The following is a 19551-nucleotide window of genomic DNA, read 5'->3' on the forward strand; positions in this document are numbered from 1 at the left end:
CTCCCATTTGTCCAAATCCAGTAGAATTCCAGTAGGCAGGTGAAGCTGACTCTTGAGTTCAGCTTTCTACCATCCAGGCTGTAGCAGAGAAAGGAGGAGGATGGATCTAGGGAGTGAATTAAGACACGCCAGCAGAAGATCTTTAAAAAGTCTTATTCTCCCTTGGCAAAGTTGGAGTTGGTAAAGTTACAACCCCAGAAATCCGAACAAAATCTGTGTGAAATATTCTTGCTCCCTTTTGATATGTTAACATGTATAATATCCAAATCAACAGTGGTTGCGTCTTAGCATTTCTGTCTCTAAACAGCAGGAAAATGTTCAAACTATTGAGCAACCAGTGTGACAGCGACAGTCAGAGAATAGTAACCAACAAATGAGAACAGTATACCATACAGGGTTGTGTAGCACAGTGCTCAATATGAAACACGTATGAGAGTTTCTATAATGCAGATATCTGAAGAGGGAGCTCTTTTGTAAGGACACTTGGGAAAATTAAACCTCACCCTCAGGAGTCGATGTAATGTATTATATGCACAAGGAGCTAATCTCAATTAAGAGGATGTCTTATTTAAACCTCTAAGAACCCTATACAGTACACTTTGTCAGTTTCTCCATTTATAGTTTAGGATCTTAAGGTTCACTGGAGGGTAATTTTGCCTAATATCATTTATCTAGCTGTAAAACCAACACTGAAATCTCTTTAAAACCAGAGTCATATTTTTTTATTAGTCTTTTTTTTAAAGATCTATTTATTTATTTGAAAGGCAGAATTAGAAAGAGGCAGAGGCAGAGAGAGAGAGAGAGGTCTTCCATCCACTGGTTCACTCCCCAGTTGGCTACAATTGCCAGAGCTGAGCCATTCCAAAGCCAGGAGCCAGGAGTTTCTTCCAGGTCACTCACATGCATGCAGGAACCCAAGCACTTGGGCCATCTTCTGCTTTCCCAGGCCATAGCAGAGAGCTGGATCTGTAATGGAGCAGCCCATATAGGATGCCACACTACAGGTGTTGGCTTTATTCACTACACTACAGCGCTGGCCCCTTGATTAGTCTTTTTTTTTTAATTAATTAATTTATTTGAGTTATGCAGATAGAGAAGGAGAGGCAGAGAGAGAGAGATGTTTTCCATACACTGGTTCACTCCCCAGATGGCTGCAACTGCCAGAGCTGAGCTGTTCTGAAGCCAGGAGCCAGGAGCCTCTTCCAGGTCTCCCACGTGGGTGCAGGGGCCCAAGGACTAGGACCATCTTCTACTACTTTCCCAGGCCATAGCAGAGGGCTGGATTGGAAGTAGAGCAACTGGGACTCGAACCAGGGCTCATATGGGATGCCGGCACTGCAGGCGCGGCTTTACCTACTGTGGCACAGTGCTGGCCCCTTGACTAGTATTAATATTAGAACCCCTCCCTGATAGGACTGTGGAAGTATCAGAGAAAAGAACTGCATAAAGTTTTATTTTTAAATGTTTATTTATTTATTTTACTTGAAAGGCAGAGCAACAGAGAAAGAGACATAGGACTCAGATCTTTCATTTGCTAATTCATTTCATGAATGCCCCCAAAAGCCTGGGCTGAGCCAGACCAAACCTACGAGCCAGAAACTCCATCTAGGTCTGCTATGTGTGTGGCAGGGTCCAAGCACTTGAATTATTGTCCATTGCCTCTCAGGATGCATTAACAGGAAGCTGGATCTGAAGTAGAGGAGCTGAGTCTTGTAATAAACTCTGATATGGGATACAAGAAATCCAAGCAGTGACTTAACCTGCTGTGCCACCATATGTGCCCCTGATCTACCATTTATGATTTTTGATGTTTGTAACATCAAGACCTGTTTTTATTTTTTCATGATTTTATCTCTCAAAAAATAATTGGATATATTCTTGAACTTGACTAAAAGGTAAAGTAGGGTTTTTATGCTTTTCATCTTTACTATATCCCTTGCCCCAGTCTCTGCATAAAAAAGGTGCCTAAAACATATCTGTTACCTGTCTCAATAAGTTTCCTTCCAGTTTATTTACTGCATGGTAGGCCTGGAATTCTGAGGTGTGACTACTTCTAATAGGTAGTACACACCTGTTTTGACCCAGGTGCGTATGAGCTGTGATGGCGAGAACTTACGTTGGGACCTCTTTTTGATGTTGTACCCTACCTACATAAAACAACAGACAAGGCTGAGTTTCCTTATTGTTATTTCTACCTTTATAAACCCAATTTTTCTGCTTCCCTCTTCTCTGCTACAGCAGAATGACAGAATACTGAAGAGAAATTATTCATTCAAGCGCTTCCTTTGCAATAATTATTTTGAGTCCTTAAATCCTGACCTATACCTGTTGGGGGTCCCAGATGGGCCAGGCTACCTGTGTAGATAATTGGAAGGCTCCTCTGGGTACTGCGTTTTCCATCACAACTTATAATGTCTTTGTAAAAGTGAACAAACTTTGTGGACTGAAGGAAGCAAAGATGATTATTATGACCAGGAGCTTGTTGGAACCCTTTTTTTTTTTTTTTTTTTTTTTTTTTTGGGTGTGTGCACATCATACTTGTCTGCCTAAGTTAATGCAAGAAGAGTGAAGACTTGCTACTTATCATTTTAATACACTTGATTTTCCCAAGAGGAAATTCTCGTTTGTCTCATGATGGTTTGTGTGTGTGTGTGTGTGTGTGGTATTTAAGTTGTCCAAATGATAAATAGTGCCCTAGGTAAGTTGCAAGTTGTATATGTGAGAAAAAGTAATACTGTATTGAAAAGTTTCAGATAAAGTAGAATCCAATTTTGTTTTGAAAGGCCGTGATGAATGTTAACCACTTTTTTACTGAAATTCTGTTCAGACGCATCTTAATCTTTTTGAATGATCCATTTGTGATTTTTAACATAAAATATACAATAATGTAGAGAAATTCTGTTATTAATGATGTTTGGGAGACTGATTTGTTCTTGATTTCCTTTTCCCACCCCCTTGATAGAAAGAGGGCTGAGAGTACAAAGCTGCAATGTGAACTGGGTTTTGTTTTGTTTTTTCCTTTGTCACTAGAGTTCTGCAACTGAGAAAATTATTTCCCTGGTTTTCTTAAAATGAATTGCTGTGTATTTCATTCAAAGCAACAATAACAGAAACATACCCTGCATGTAATATGTCTAAACACCCACAAATAAACAGTGATTGAGATTAATGCACCTTCAACTTGGGCTTATTCTTATGCACTTATGTAAGCATGAAGATTTAATTTTCCCCGTCACATGAAGCAAATTTCTCCTCGAATCTGTTGGATTTGTTGTGGGGCTCTCCCTGGTGCCCTTACTTCCCACATTGCTGTTTTGACATATTATTAGCCCTGTTAACTCCTTTTGTGAAATACTGAAAACAATAAGTAAATAGAAGTACCCTGTGACTGAGTTTTATTTTAGGCCCAATGTGTATATTATAGGTGACTTTGCACTTTATTTTCACGAATTTATTTCTATTGTCTGTATTTAGGGTAAATAATATGTTTGATGGACATTTAATCTTTACATCAGCCAAGTAAAATTAACATACAGATCACCTTCCACAGTTAACTTTTCTTTTTTGTGATAACAGCACCTGAAATCTACTTGTTTAGCACATATTCAGGATATAAGACAGCATTATCAACAGTAGTCACCAAGCTGAACATGAAACACAGATTTACTCATTCTACACAGTAGGAAGTTTGTGCCTTTGACCTATTTCTCCCCATTTTCTCCTCATTCCTGTACCTGATAACCATTATTCTGCTACTCTGTTTCTGTATATTTAATTTTCTTATATTCTACTTGTAAATGAAATCATGTAGTATTTTTTGAATTGACTTATGTTCCTTTGGTAAACCATCCTCCATGTTGTCACAAATTGCATTATCTCTTTTTTAAGGCTGAATAATATTCTGTTTTATATATTATACCATTATTTCTTTTGTACTCTTTCACTGATGGAAACTTAAGTTGTTTGCCTCTGTTGGCTACTGTGAATAATGCTGCATTGAACATAGGTATGCAGATGTCACCTTGAGCGGCTGATTTAAGATAGTGTGATGATTTTTTATGTCTGTTTTTAAACTTTTTTAATTTATGCTATGTTTGAGATGTAGTAATTGTATTTCTTAAATTTTAAATTTGCCCTGAGGTATGTTCACATCACAGGTGATACTTGAAAGCTTATGTTATAAATAATTTTACGTTCAGGCAGCCACTGGTAATGCCATTTGCTTTTGTAAGCTTTAAAATAATAAACATGACAAGAGTCAAGCTAACTTATGTGATTAAAAATGGATCTCATCTCCAGCATGGAATCCTTTTTGTCAGTTTCTTAGACATCAGACTTGAAATATGGGAGTCTTTTTATTTGTTACTCTTCCTCTGCCATACCATACATTCAATTCGTTGCTAAGTCCTGTATGGTCTACTTCTTTACTCTCTCCCCTTCATGCTGTCTTTTCTTGTCATTCTGACTGCCATTGTCTAATGAAAGGCCTATACTTCCTTCGGCTTCAGGAGTCTGTCCTTGTGCTTTGCTATCTATGGTCTTTGCCAGTTCTAAACTCTTAGGCACAGGTGACAGGTGGCTCAGATCTGGTAAATCTCTAAACATTCAGAGACTCTCAGTATACATTCAATCCATAGAAAATTCCAGGTGATATTCTTTTGGTGAGTCTCTCTCCTTATTTTCTAGACTGATCTTCTAGAATACTCCGTAAAAAAACTTGAAATCCTAGCCTGACATAGTTTTCTCTGATTTTTTTTTTTTTTGTACTGAGGTCTTTTTTACTTTTACTTCTTTTTATACAGTTGATGCTTTGTGACTGAGCAGAGCCTTTTACCTTCTGTGAAGTATACCTTGAGCCACCAACCAGGTAGGAGCACCTCCCTGCTTTCTAAACTCACTGAGCTGTATCTACCCTTATGCTTTACTTTCTTACTGGGTTGTGCATTTCAGTAACTTTAAAGAAATAAACTATTTATTAAATGTGGATTATATGAGATCTGTCCTAGAGGTTTCAACGTTTTCTCATTGCTTCCTGTGTCATCTTTGAAAAGTGTGTGCAGATGTAGCTCAGAGAGCAGCATTAACCCAATGCTCCCAGGTAGCAAAGAGGTACCCTGTTCCAGAACCTCGTGTGTGAATTCAATATCTGTGTTCTCAGCTGGGGCCTCAATTACAACAATTTGCATGTGAGATTTCTCTGTTGTATTTTATGTCTCTTGAAGGAAGCACTTACTCTTACTCATAATTATATCTTCCCTTTAGGATACTTTATATTTAGTCTTATTCCTTCCTGAAACTGCTTTAAAATTTAAAATTTTAAATTTTTAAAATCAGTTTAATTAATGGGAAGAAAATAATTCTTACTAAGACAGAACATTGAGCAGTCCCTCTGTGGTCCTTTTGCTCAATCTGGAGGAGGGAACTTGGATAAAAGATTTATGTTTAATTCTGTGCCTTTTCACTTTGAGAGGCCATGGGTATCTTGACCTAAGAATTTTATCTGAGATGGGGCTAAGAAAAACTGCAATGTCAAAGGTTTTCAAGTTATTAGTTTTGCTCAGGGGGTTGACCCAGGGTAGCTGGCTCTTTAGTTAATCATGTTAATGACTCTGTTAGTTTTAAAAAACAAGAACCAGGTGTAGTATAGTCAGGGGAAATTGAGACAAGGGAGAAGCAAATTTCTTTTACAAGATAAAGTTAGGTGTTTTTTTTCCCTCTAGTTTTGTATGGTAACCTAAAGGATTTAATGGATGCTGTCTGTGGTTAATGGATAGTCATTAGGTAGTATGGCATCATAGGAGGCATGTGTACACTTAAGTGCTAAAGTCTTAGAATAAGGTTGGATCCCCAAAATGGAAATCCAATAATTTTACCAAAATCCAAGTCTTCTTTTTTAAGTAGCTCCTTTGGGAATGGAGAAGGATGACAGGAAAGGTGCCTCCACTTGTTGGAATCCAAAATGCCATACCCAAACTAATTTTCAAGTCCTAGAAACTAATTTGCTTAGAGTCAGGAAACCGTTCTCTTCACATCTTTACTTATTTATTGGTTTGTACTGCATAGTAGGTTACCAGACAGAGTTTGTCAGATAATGATGAATCTTGGTTCAGGTAGGACACAGTGAAATAGATTAATGAGAAATGACTTGGTCTTTTCCTACGGGATGTGATAGGTATTGAGGCTCGGAGGGAAGTTCAACTCTGATGAGAGGGATGTTTGATGTGAAGGAAGACCCGGGGCAGCTGGCAGCCCATATTTGTGTCAGGGAACATAGTTGAAATGTAGCCTGAGAGATAATAGGAAGTTGGACAAGAACTTAAATCAGTTGTAGTGTCATAAGGCCTTGTAAGGGGATTTGTTTTACTTATCATTGACTTTGAATAGCAAACTGAGGTCTACCTAATTAAATATAGGTCTCAGTACACTTAATCAAGATGAAAACAGAACTGTAGCAGATACATAACATCCTTAAACACACAGCCTCAGATTTTCAGGGCTGAATAATATCATTGAACCCCTGTTTATGTGAACAAGAACAGCCCAGTCTCATCCTTAGGGCTTTTAACATTTGTTACTACATAGTTGTAATTTTACTTTTAAAAGGACATATGAAAAATTACCAACCTCTAATTTGGAGAGGAGTTGACATATCATTCTCTAAATCCATGTTGTAAGGGAGGGAGCCCATTAATACAAGCTCAGTCCATTACAGTGCTGCATTCCTACAGCTAGAACAGTTGGTGTTTTAGAGTCACAGGTGATGATTTGAAGTTGAATAAATGCTGCATTGATAGGTTGCACGTCAACGTGACACATCCTGAACAGTGCGTGCCCCTCTCTGAACGTCAAGGCCTAAGCCCTCTGGCTTCAGGGTGAATATACATTTGTCTTTCAATGGGGACTTTGTGTCATAAGGCATCCAGGTTTTCTCCAGCTTGATAAAGGCAGCTATAGAACATTGGGGAAGGAAGTGAGTTCCGCATCCTGGATGGGGCTTGTGGTCCACCATAGTTCGTTCTTGCAGTGAGTAAGGATGGAGTGTTAGCATATACAGTGGAGTTAAGCCGGAATGCCCTGCAGAGGCTTGCTATCACAAAGAGTAATACTACTTTATCGATCACTTCCACACTGTCTCCCACCGTTGTGTTAAGCCTGTGGCGAATACAACCTTTACAAAACGAGATCTGGAGATATGACTTATTTTCTAACTTGAACGTGAACTTAAAAAAAAGGATAAAAGCGTGTTTTGTGGGAATGGCGTGGTGTTGACATTTTGCAGCGTAAATGATAAAAATAAGATCAAAGTCAAGTATCTGAACAGAGGCAAAAAGTCACATTGAGACTTGCACACCCACGAGCCACGTGGAAAGTTTGGCCACTTTCTTCCATTTAAAGCAAGCCTTCATTAAATTAATTGTTTTATTGAAAGATCCAACTTTTTCTTGTTTCTTTAAGAAAGACAACATTGTTAGCCTACATTTAGACATTAGATGTTCATTTGTGTCTCCAACTTTATGAACAGGAACATTATTTATGTCATTGAGGTTAGGAGAGGTCCTGTCTATTTAAATTGAGACAGGTAGATTGATTTCCCCAGAAATATTGATGACATATAAGCCGTTAGAGTTGGTGACTCTTTTTCGCTTAATAAGGCTTTCCATTATCAAGGAGTATAAAAAAATTAGTAAAGCATTTGCTGAGAGCTGCATGGGAACGTGTTTTTAATTGGCACTGTCCTCATCCTTCCAAGGATAATGGGAAAAAGCTTATACTTCACTGCTTGCATGATTTTTGATTTTACCTTTGTTTGTTACAATGCAGAATTAAGAGGAAAAAAAATGGCCGTGAGGTACCTTTTAAAAAGGCTTTTCCTTTCATTGTACATACTAATAGGATGAGAGAGAAGTAAAAGACAGATTTATTTTTATGTTTAATCAAGTCCAATAATTATTGCATTGTGGTTACTGCTTTGAGCATTACATTTTCAGTAAGTAATTTATCAGCTGCATTCGTTTATATTTTATTTTTTTCTGGGAGGATTAACACAGACTGTGGGATTTGTACATGGCAGGCATGGTTTTCCTTTAGTAAGTAAAGTGTACTGATGTCGCAGGCTTCCTGAGGCCCTCATGAACTTCTGGTTCTATGCTTGTAACTTTCAGTTTTTAGTGCATTTCTTGACCTGAGTTCATTGAGGATCTCTGTATGGCTGGGGGGAGGGGGGGTGTCCCAGAACAAGAGGAGGGATCCATGAGTGTGTTTGACTGTACTGCCACTGTTTTAGCTCTGAAAGTGGCAGGGGTCTCAGGCAGCTCCCTTGTCCCCAGCAATCCCAAAGGATTTGTCACCATGAGATTGAAGCAGCATCTTGGAACTGCAATGCCCTGGTAGCCATTTCCTATGGGAAGTTTTGAAATCAGATGAGCTTTCTCCCCAGATGGGAGAATGGGGAGATAAGGCAAGAGAGCAGATATGAATGATGTTTGTGGAAAGGCAGGACTTGGCATAGCTGGAGAAGAGGGTGGCCCAGACCAAGACTAAGTCCTTGCTACCCTTTTACCTGGTGTTTTCACTCTGTCCTCATCACCTTTCATTCTTTCCCAGCTCTTTTCAGACCCATTGCTCATTTGCACATCTTTCCCTGTGCCTCTTTTAATGGAAATTCTTCTTTCTCCCTGGAGAAGGAAATCAGTGGTGCCTAACCTGCCTGGTAGCCTTGGGGATGGTTGGGTTTTGCTGTGAGAAGGCATTTTGATGGCTCCACCCTGGGGTTTCTTAGAGCTGCCTGAGGAGAGTCTTGGAGCAAGTGGGCAGGGACCATCTAGATAGAACCATGGCCTGGGCCTGTGTTTGAAGGATGAATTTCCTGAAAGAGTTTGTAGGAGTGTTGGGCACAACAACATGGTGTTTTAGAACCCGTGAGAGTAAAAATGCTGATGTGGTTTTCCCTAAAATGATGCTATTGATGTTGTTATTTAAAAGGGTTTAATGGCAACCCCTTACCTTTCCTGTTCTTTACCACAATTGCATTTTCTTCCCTCATCCAACTTTGCTTTTTTCCATTTAGTCTTCCTTCCTTCATTCGTTCTTTTAGATCAGCCCAAGTGTTTGCAGTTTAAAACTGGATTCCTAAAAAGCAAATTGTGTATGCAAGAGTGTGAGTTTTACTAGTCATATATCCTATCTTAAGGTAGGATAACAGGGATAACACACCATGGGGTTCTATAAAGCATACAGTATCCAAATATACATTTGACTTATCAGGGATAAAAGAAATATTGTTGCATGGTATATAAGATAACTCAATAAATTCCTACTTGTTTATGTAAAATATATTAATAAAAATGTTAGATTTTCATATAGGCATTTCTGGATATAATACAAATTAGTAGATATGTTAGTTTCAGTGGAGTGGTGGCCAAATATGTTCCAGTAATTTTTCAGTATAAAACAGAACCTGTAACAGTATGTAGTCCTCCCATTTTTGTTTTGTTGTGAAACTTAAGAAATCAGCGTTTTTTATTGAGACTTTAGATTTCTTAAGAAGGGATTTAAAATTAAGACACCTTTCTTTACCATTTGTATTCATAGAATTTCTAGGGATAGTCCCTGTTTATTTCTTTTTTGTTAACCTGTAATTTTATTTTAAGAAATTGAATTGTTTTGAAACATTGTATTAGAATTAAAATCTTGGAGAATTTTTTTTATTGTAGCAAGGTATTTTTTTCTCCAGAAACATTTTATTTAAGAAATACAAACTTCATACCTACCATAATTACAACTTTAGGAACATGGTGATTCTTCCCACTGTACCTGCCCTCCCACCCACTCTCCCAGTCCTCTTCCTCCTCCTTCTCCTATACCTATTCTTATTTTTTACTAAGATCTATTTTCAATTAACTTTATACACATATGATTATCTCTGTTAAGTAAACTGTTCAACAAATAGTATAAAAAAAAACTTCCTCAACAGTCAAGAGAAGGGCTTTTCAAAGTAATTGCTTCTCAGAGTGTCAATTTCACTTCTATAGATTGCCTTTTAGGCACTCTATTAGTTATCACAGGTCAAGGGGAACGAACCTAAGACATTTGTCCTTTTGGTACTGACTTATTTCACTAAGTATGAGGTTTTCCAGTCTCCTCTATTTTGTTACAAACAGTCATATTTTATGTTTTTTTTTTTTTTCCCTGCGGTGTATTCCATGTGTACATATTCCCATAATTTATTTTTTTTAATTTATTTACTTATGGCCGGCGCCATGGCTCAATAGGCTAATCCTCTGCCTTGCGGCGCCGGCACACCGGGTTCTAGTCCCAGTCGGCATGCCGGATTCTGTCCTGGTTGCCCCTCTTCCAGGCCAGCTCTCTGCTATGGCCCGGGAGTGCAGTGGAGGATGGCCCAAGTGCTTGGGCCCTGCACCTGCATGGGAGACCAGGAGAAGCACCGGGCTCCTGGCTTCGGATCAGCGCGATCCGCCGGCTGCAGCGGCCATTGGAGCATGAACCAACGGCAAAGGAAGACCTTTCTCTCTGTCTCTCTCTCTCTCTCACTGCCCACTCTGCCTGTCCAAAAAAAAAAAAAAAAAAAAAGATTTATTTACTTATTTAAAGTGAGAGTTACACAGAGAGAGAAGAAAAGGCAGAGAGAGAGAGAGAGAGGTCTTCATCTGCTGGTTCACTCCCTAGCTCATCACAACAGCTGGAGCTGCACCGATCCAAAGCCAGGAGCCAGGAGCTTCTTCTGGCTTTCCCACATGGTTGCAGGGGCCCAAGGACTTATTCTACTGCCTTCCCAGGCCATAGCAGAGAGCTGGATCAGAAGTCGAACAGCCGGGACTCAAATGGTGCCCACATGGGATGCTGGCACTGCAGGCAGCGGTTTTACCCGCTATGCCACAGTGCTGGCCCCTCCCCATAATTTATTTATCCAGTATTCAGTTGATGGGCATTTGGATTGATTCCATTACTTGGGTATTGTGAATTGAGCTGCAATAAACATGAGGGTGCAGATAACTCTTTTATATACTGATTTCATTTCCCTTGGGTAAATTCCCAGAAGTGGGATGGCTGGGTCATATGGTAGGATATATTCAAGTTTCTGAGGTATCGCCATAGTGTCTTCCACAGTGGCTATACTAGTTTACATTCCCACCAACAGTGGATTAGGGTACCTTTCCCCCCACATCCTTGCCAACATTTGTTGTTTGTTGATTTCTGAATGAAAGCCATTCCAATGGGGTTGAGGTGAAACCTCATTGTGGTTTTGATTTGCAATTCCCTGATGGCTAGTGATCCTGAACATGTTTTCATGTACCTATTGGCAATTTGGATTTCCTCTTTTGAAAAATGCCTGTTTAAGTCCTTTGTCCATTTTTTAACTAGATTGTTTGTTTTGTTGTTATTGAGTTTCTTTATATATTCCAGTTATTAATCCTTTATCAGTTGCATAGCTTGCAAATAATTTCTCCCATTCTGTCGGTTGCCTCTTCATTCCCTGTTTATTTCTAAAAGCAGGAAAACTTACTTATAAGTAGCAGATTTTATTTAGGTTTAATCTGTAATGGAATTTAAATTGAGGAAGATTTTGAATTTCTGATAACTAACAATCCCTATCAAGTTCAGAATGCAGATCTAATTTGTTTCTTTGTCAAAATTTAACTACAGTACCAAAACATTTCAGGTAAATAGTATTTCACCATTTGTTAGTTGGATGTTTAAATGGAAAATAGGATTGTTAAATGTATTGATTTGCATTTTAAAAGAATACTTGCAGAGGGAAGTCCTGTTAATATCTGTATATTTGTAGTGATTTTTTTTCTAAATCCAATTGCATTAATGTGAAATTATTCTTCAGATGGGCTGCTACAGCAGTTCAATACATTTTTTAAAATTAAGCAAATGGTTCTTATTTTCTTGAAAGACTTTGATTACATTCTTGAGCCCTGTTATATTTTCATTTGCAATTTCATTTTTTTCTTCTGTTTTCTACTAAATCTCTCTGTATCCTTGAGTTTAACAGCCATGGATGCAACCAACCATGGATAACACAATTTAAAAAAAAAAACTGTACTGAACATGTGTGGATGTTTTTGTCATTATTAGCTTAATAAAATATAATAACTACATAACACATTGTATTAGGTATTATAAATCATCTAGAAATGATTTAAACAGGAAGTTGTACACAGGTCTCATGCAGATATTTACTGTTTTATATATTTTAGCTACAGAGTTTGGTATCCACAAAGGTGCCTTGAACCAACACCCTGTTGGTAGGGAGCTTGACTATTTTATTTTATGACTAAGAAAATCTGTTTGTATTTTATGACTAATTAAATCTGTTCTTACATTTCTAAAACATTTTGTAAACTATTATATTATTATTTTCATAATCTTAGAAAATTTTAAAATAAAACAAAATACAAAATTCCGATTCTCTGTTTTCTTTTTTTGCTCTCAGAATAAACTGTCAGAAAAGTAACTTTTTCTTTTTAAGGAAAGTCATGGGAATGAAGAGAATTTCCACGAGCCTACAAATTTGCCACCATTATAACACGGTGATCCTGAGTCTATACTTCTTCTGTTATTTTTACAGAAACCCTCCCCAAATTAATAGTAAAGATAATCTCAGACTGTTTTGAGGTTAGAATTACTTAGGTGAGATCTTAAGCAATATAAGCATTTCTTATGAACATGAATGCATTTTTTACATATTACAAATAATTTTAAAGCTGTAATGTTGGGTTTAAAGTCAAGAAGAGATGCCAGCAGTAAAGTGTTCCTCTGTTCTGGCTTCTTTCCCCTTAGGTCTTCATTTTAGCACCTCTGTTCCTTTCACAGAAATTCAAACAAAGAAAACTAACGTTATTTGTACCATTTAGGAAAGGCTGCATTTAAAGGCCCATTATGCTATTTCTTGCTGTGATTTTCTGTGAATCATCTCTCATTTTATTCAGACACGATTAGAAGTGCTGATACAGAAGGTCAAGCATGAAAATGATGCTTTTCATGATAGATCCAGCTACATAGAACTGATATTTATATTGGACCAGTTGTCCGATATCCAGGTTTAAGGAAATCATCTCCCCTCAATTTCCTGATGTGCAGCTCAGATGGGTATAAAATATTTGTTAGTAAAACATATGTTTAAATCACAGTTGTCCTGTTACCAACATATTGTATTTACATAGTCAAGAGCTAATAGCATGTTAAACATCTTCTTTTATCAACTAAATGATGCATTAACTATTTTTCTCAATTTTGATCATTCACGCAGCCCTTTCATGGTCTTTGAATGTGTCTATTCACCTAGAATCAGGGCAGTGCTCAGAATCCAGAAAATATTTGTTGAATAAAGGTACTATGTTTGGTTTCTTAAACACAGATTCATATGTTTGATTTCCCCTTTGTGGACACCCTTTCTTCTTCTGACAAGTAAGAAATCATCTCAATGATTTCAAAGATGTTTGCTAGCCTTCTGATTCTGTGATTTTGTATTATAGGTATTTTATATATAAGTGACTCACAGAAAAGGAACCATTTGAGCCATAAAGAAAAATAGCCACTTAACTGAATTTTTTAAAATTTATTTAATTTGAAAGGCAGAGTTAAAGAGAGAGACAGAGACAGAGAGAGCTCTTCCATCCACTGGTTTACTCCCTAAAAGGCCACAATAGCCAGGGTTGTACCAAGCCAAAGCTGGGAGCCTGGAGTTTCATCCAGGTCTCCCATATGGGTGCAAGGTCCTAAGCACTTGAGCCATCTTCCCCTGCTTTTCCAGGCCCATTAGCCAGGAGCTGGATCCAAAGTGGAGCGGCCAAGTCTCAAACCAACACCTGTATGTGATGCTGGCATCACAGGTGGTGGCTTTACCCACTACACCATAGTGCCAGCCATGCTCACTGAACTTTTAAGACATGTTTCAGATGTTGATTTCAAAAATGACAGTGTTGCATTATAAATAACTTATCCTAGCTAGTTTTGCAAATCATTTATTAAGTACACATCTAATCTTATAATTTGGTAATTTTCCTTCTGGCTTATAAAGACAATGTTTTCTCATATTTACTTTTTGTCCATAAGTACACATACCTTCAAAAGCCTGTATACTCAGAAAAATGCTATTTTTAGACCCATTTTTGGCCACTCAACCTGTGTGCACAAAACTCATTCAGAAGAACAGATTACTTGGTATTTCCAAGAAGAATTACACTAATTCCTATTGTTGAGATATGTTCTTTGAGGATGTCCGAGAAAATGAATTCTTAGTTCTAAATATATTTTTGAAGCGAAACACAAGCAGGAGAGCAAGAAGTAAGGAAGCGAAGCTGATGTTGTCCTTAACTCAGAGTAGATAATTTCCTTTCTTGCCCTCGTTGCGGAAACCGAGGTCTACATTTTTCCTGTGGCCTTGGCTTGTTAACATGCAAACAAATGGTTAGCATTTATATAGCACCTGCTAGTTAAGGTAGGAAAGTGGAAAAGAAATACTGCAATTTTCATTTATAAATAATACATCAACTTAGTGATGGTAACAAGTTTCTGTTTATTTCTTGGCTGGGGCAGGGAAGAGAAGTGTCTTTCTCCTACTATATTTCAGTGTCACGTAGGAGCACTTAGAGGGCCTTCCTTGATGGTAATCACCATCCATTTGCAAGGGGTGGGGAATAGTGCTTGCCTGACACTTGTGTGTGTGCATTCTAATGAATCCTCCTGATTGGTGCCTCACTCTATATATTAGAAGTTTCCCTCAGCTGGCCTACCCAAGAAATGCAAACCATCTTACCTCTGCAGGTCCTCATCCCATCTGTGCTCTCTGACATAACATTGCTTTACAGCTCTCAGATCATCTTTTGGTGACATCTGCCACGATCCATTTCAGAAAGGCACAAAACAGTATAAAGGAGAGAATGCAGGTTTTTGAGCCACAATCTGTAAGACAAGATGCAGCAGAAAACTCCTCACCTTGGTTTTCTTAACTCTTTAGTGGGAACAATAGCCTAACAAGACTGGGAGGAGCCAAGAATATCATGCTTATAAAAAGATCTGTGTGCTCCTTGGACTTACCCCTGATGGTAGAGCTGGAAACATGCCAGGGGATTCCAATTCAATCTCATCAAGGGCACCATGGCACCCAGCATCCCATGTGGGTGCCAGTCCTTGTCCCAGTTGCTCTTCTTCCAGTCCAGCTCTCTGCTGTGGCCTGGGAAAGCAGTGGAGGATGGCCCAAGTGCTTGGGCCCTGCACCCGCTTGGGAGACCAGGAAGAGGCTCCTGGCTCCTGGCTTCGGATTGGCGTAGCTCCGGCCATTGCAGCCATTTGAAGAGTCAATCATCGGATCGAAGACCTCTCTCACTGTCTGTAACTCTGCCTGTCAAATAAATAAATAAACAAACAAACCAACAACCCCAACTAGGTGTCATGTACGAGTCTTGTTAAAGTGATTAGTTTAAGTTCCTAGTTGATCAAAAAGATAGGATTAAGTGTCAAAGGGATTACATAAATAAGACCAGTGTCTGCAAAAATAATTGATAGAATTATAAAGGAGAGAATGATCCTACATGGGAAGTGGGATACACAGCAGACTCATAGAATGGCAGCACTCTGGCCTCGAAATCAGCCCTTGGGGCATTCAGATCTGGCTAGAAAGCCCATGAGAGTTTTACAAGCATGGAAAGCCAAGACACTGTGGCCAAAAAGAAGACCTACATGGGGGATCTCTGTGAGTGAGATCCCAGTGGAAAGAACGAGCCATCAAAGAAGGAGGTACCTTTCTCTGAAGGAAGGAGAGAACTTCCACTTTGATTATGGACTTTTCTAAATAAGATCGGAGTTGGTGAGCTCAAGAGGCTTCCATAGCCTTGGCAGCTCATGACAAGAGCCTAGGGTGATTACTGACACCATAAACAAGAGTGTCAATTGATAAGTCAACTACAGGAGTCACTGTGCACTTACTCCCCATAGAGTGAGGTGGACACTATGGGATCTCTGTCCTTAATGTGTTGTACTATGCGAATTAACGGTGAAACTACTACTCAAACAGTACTCTGTGCTTTGTGTGTCTGTGTGGGTGCAGTCTGTTGAAATCTTCACTTAGTATATACTAAGTTGATCTTCTATATATAAAGATGATTGAAAGTGAATTTTGTTGAAGGATGGGATGGGAGAGTGAGTGGGAGATGGGGTGGCTGCAGGTGGGAGGGAGGTTATGAGGGGAAAAGCCGCTGTGATTCAGAAGTTGTACTTTGGAAATTTATATTTATTAAATAAAAATTGAAAAAAAAATCTGAGTGCTCTCTAACTAGCTAAGCATGCATGCCAAGCAATGAAAAATTTAAACACACTGCATAACATGTATATTTAAATATGAATTAAATACCTGTTAAACTGTAGTAATATAGCATGATTACTTTTAAATAAAAATGATTGCTTTTCTTAAAAATGAAATTACGCAGTAATAATGAATAGTAGTTCTCATATTTTCTTCCCCCTGACAACACTGAATTTTCTTGCTCCCCCATCCTGAACCACGCAGTCTGCTTTGGAGATCACTACTCTAAGTGCTTTGTTAAATGCATGGTACAATTGATGTGGTTGTTACTAGTAGCATGACTTCAGCCCCAGCTTCAGCCACTTTGGTAATTCTGTCGGAATAAATAACTTCAGGCCCACTCTGCTAGCACCCTAAAGAGAATTCAAGCATGTATTCTGCAGGTGAGACATTAGATTAATACAGATTCAAACAAAAAGGGATGCCGGTTCCTTCTGAGTTTTTATTCTGTCTGAATATTATTAAAATCTGGTACTGTCTGTAAAAATAATAACTGATATTTGGGTAGTACCTAATAGTCTGCAAATCTTTTTCAGACATTTTAACTCATTTAATCTTCCCAAACTCCCTATTAGCTGGGAAAACTCAATATACTCATACTGTAGACAATGAAGTGAAGCTTCTTCACTTTATAAGATCTCTATCTTTAGCACCCATGGAAAAGGTGCTTCCTGGGGCATCTCATGTCTACCCACATGGATCATGGAAACTTTCAGATAGAAGGATCATAATCAGAAATAGTAGTTGTGAGTTTCCTAATAGGGTAGCAAATTGAGTCAGGCAGTATGTATAAGTTCCCTGCTTCCCTTTACTCCTCTGTGATGGTGAATTTTAGGTGCCAACTTGGCTGGGCTACGAGATGCCTGTGTGTCTGGGTGTGTCCATGAGTGTTTCAGGAATAGCATAACCTTTGGCCAGTCGGATAAAGATTCTACTCTGGCCACTGTCATCAAGTCTCTAGAGCCTCCAAGTAGAGCAGAAAGGCAGGGGAAAGTGGATTTACTCCTCCTCGTGAGCTGGGACATTATCTTCTGCTGTCCTCAGGCATCAGAGTTTCCGGTTTTCAGTCCTTTTGGCTGTGGGACTCAAACCAGTGCTGTCCTTCACAGTGCCACCCAAGTCTCTGGCTTTAGATCCAGACTGAATTATGTTGAGTTTTATCACCAGCTTTCCTCAGTCTCCAACTTGAAGACAACAGAGAGTAGCATTTCTTGGCTTCCTTAATCACATGAAGCAATTTCCATAATATTCATTCATTCCCTCCCTCCCCCCACCCTGTCTTCCATTGGTTCCCTTTCTCTGTAAACCTCTGACTCATAAACCCACATTTCAGTGTCACATTGAATGAAGCCTTGGGGAAAGTAGGGGCAGTAATGAGGACTCCAGTTTTTTGGTATTTTTGTTTGTTTGCTCTCTATAACCCATTAACATACTGGTTTTTCTCCTGCATCTTGAATGTAAGAATCTGTTGACTTGGGGAATTCATGGCACTGGTGGGATATTATAAGTAACCAAAAATAGACTATAATATTGATGTCTTCTACAGTGATTCTTCTTTTTAAATATAATCCCTGAAATAATATGCATATGTGGAACATGGGTAAACCTGGACCTTTCTGGAGAGAGAATTCCATATTCACCAGATTCTAGAAGGCATTTATGACCCCTACGCAGTCACTGTCTTAGATTACAAGTTCTTTCATGAGATTCCTACCTATCCAGTCTTAAGTAAACCTTGTGATGGAAAACCACACAAAGGCATGTATAGACAAGAATATCATTGGGCTGTGTCTCTTGAAGATCATTGCTTGGCTATAGCTTCTTAGAAAAATGACACGTTTTCCGATTAACCATCAAACTCATGGTTCTGATTAACCATGCTCCTCTGGCGGCTCTCAGAAACCTTCAGTGTGTCTTTGAGAGGGCAGGAGACAAAGGCGCTCTCACTCCAGATTTGAGGGTTTTGTTATCCTAACACCTATGTTCTCACCTAAGCTTTGTACACACAAAACTGCTACCTGCTGTTCTGCCTGAAACCACACTGATTTCTCTGAATATCTGCAGGTCCCTTTGGTGGTGGCAGGGGGAGGTTTTTAGCTGAACATTGGATGATGTGTGGCCTTTTTCAGCTTTATGGTTTAGGGCATTTATAATTTGGGGTAGAAAGGATAAAACACTGAACAGAGTGGAATTCAGCAAATGGCCCCGAGTGTGGCTTTTATGATTACAAGTTCAATCAGCCCTTTTAAAGATTTACTCCCCCCTCCTCGTGAATTTCACTTTGAACATCTGTTTGAAGAGGAATTTCTACTTGGTTGAATAATACTCACTAAAATATTTCAACAGAGCGAGAAAATAAGACAAAATAATAAAAAGAGTATTAGCCATGAATTAATACAGATGTAGTACCTGAAATACACTGCATTTGAAAGACGTTTTCCTGAACTTCAACACCTAGGCTTCAATTCGAGTTTGGGGTGGAAAAACTGGAAAAGGAGTGAAGAAAATTATTTCGAGTGTAAATCAGATAAAACAACAGTGTCCCATCCTGCGAGGCTTTCCGAGGGGAAGAAAGAATCAGGTGTTAGAACAAATGAAGCTGCTAAAGTGGGTCGGTATGAAAGCATGCCTGGAGGAGTTTGACAAGTTTCCCTTTGGGAGACCAAATTTGGAAACAGCCCTTGGGACAATGTGGAGTTGGCTTCTGTGTCACTCATCACAAAAAGCGTGGGTCTTCACAGGCTGATCAGCTGAATGTGGGGCATAGCAGTGTGTCCTGTGTGGGGGAATAACCAGTAGCAAAAAGAAACCTGTAATCCAAATGGATGATTCCACTCCTGCCTGGAGATTGAGTTGCAGAATTAGACAGATTGGGACTAGAAAGTCCAGTTGTGGGACTGGTGCTGTGGTGCAGAGGGTTAAAGCCCTGGTCCTGCAAGGCCAGCATCCCATATGGGTGCCAGTTCAGGAATAGTTATCTGCTCTACTTCCGATCCCATTCCCTGCTGATGTACCTGAGAAAGCAGCAGAAGATGGCCTAAGTCCTTGGGCCCCTGCACCAACTGGGAGACTAGGAAGAAGCTCCTGGCTCCTGGCTTCAGATAGGCTCAGCACCAGCTGTTGAGGCCATTTGAAGAATGAATCAAAGGATGGAACCCCTCCCCCCTTCACATAAGTAAAATAAAACTGCACAGAATAGCTGCATTGTGCACAAAAGACAT

The 19551-nt window shown here is 39.1% G+C and overlaps 1 protein-coding gene across 12 annotated transcripts in view; it reads left to right on the forward strand.

Moving 5' to 3' along the window:
- Nucleotides 1-19551, forward strand: part of TENM2 (teneurin transmembrane protein 2) — a 1294348-nt gene that overhangs the window by 196240 nt on the left and 1078557 nt on the right. For 10 of the 12 annotated variants that reach the window (XM_051844425.2, XM_051844423.2, XM_051844428.2 and 7 more), the window contains exon 3: nt 4803-4867. The exons of the other annotated variants lie outside the window; for them this stretch is intronic. The gene's annotated coding sequence lies outside the window, so the exon portion shown is untranslated. The remainder of the gene's footprint in view (nt 1-4802; nt 4868-19551) is intronic. 12 annotated transcript variants of the gene reach the window in all.

The sequence above is a fragment of the Oryctolagus cuniculus genome, chromosome 6, assembly GCF_964237555.1.
Source record: "Oryctolagus cuniculus chromosome 6, mOryCun1.1, whole genome shotgun sequence".
NCBI lineage: Eukaryota > Metazoa > Chordata > Mammalia > Lagomorpha > Leporidae > Oryctolagus > Oryctolagus cuniculus.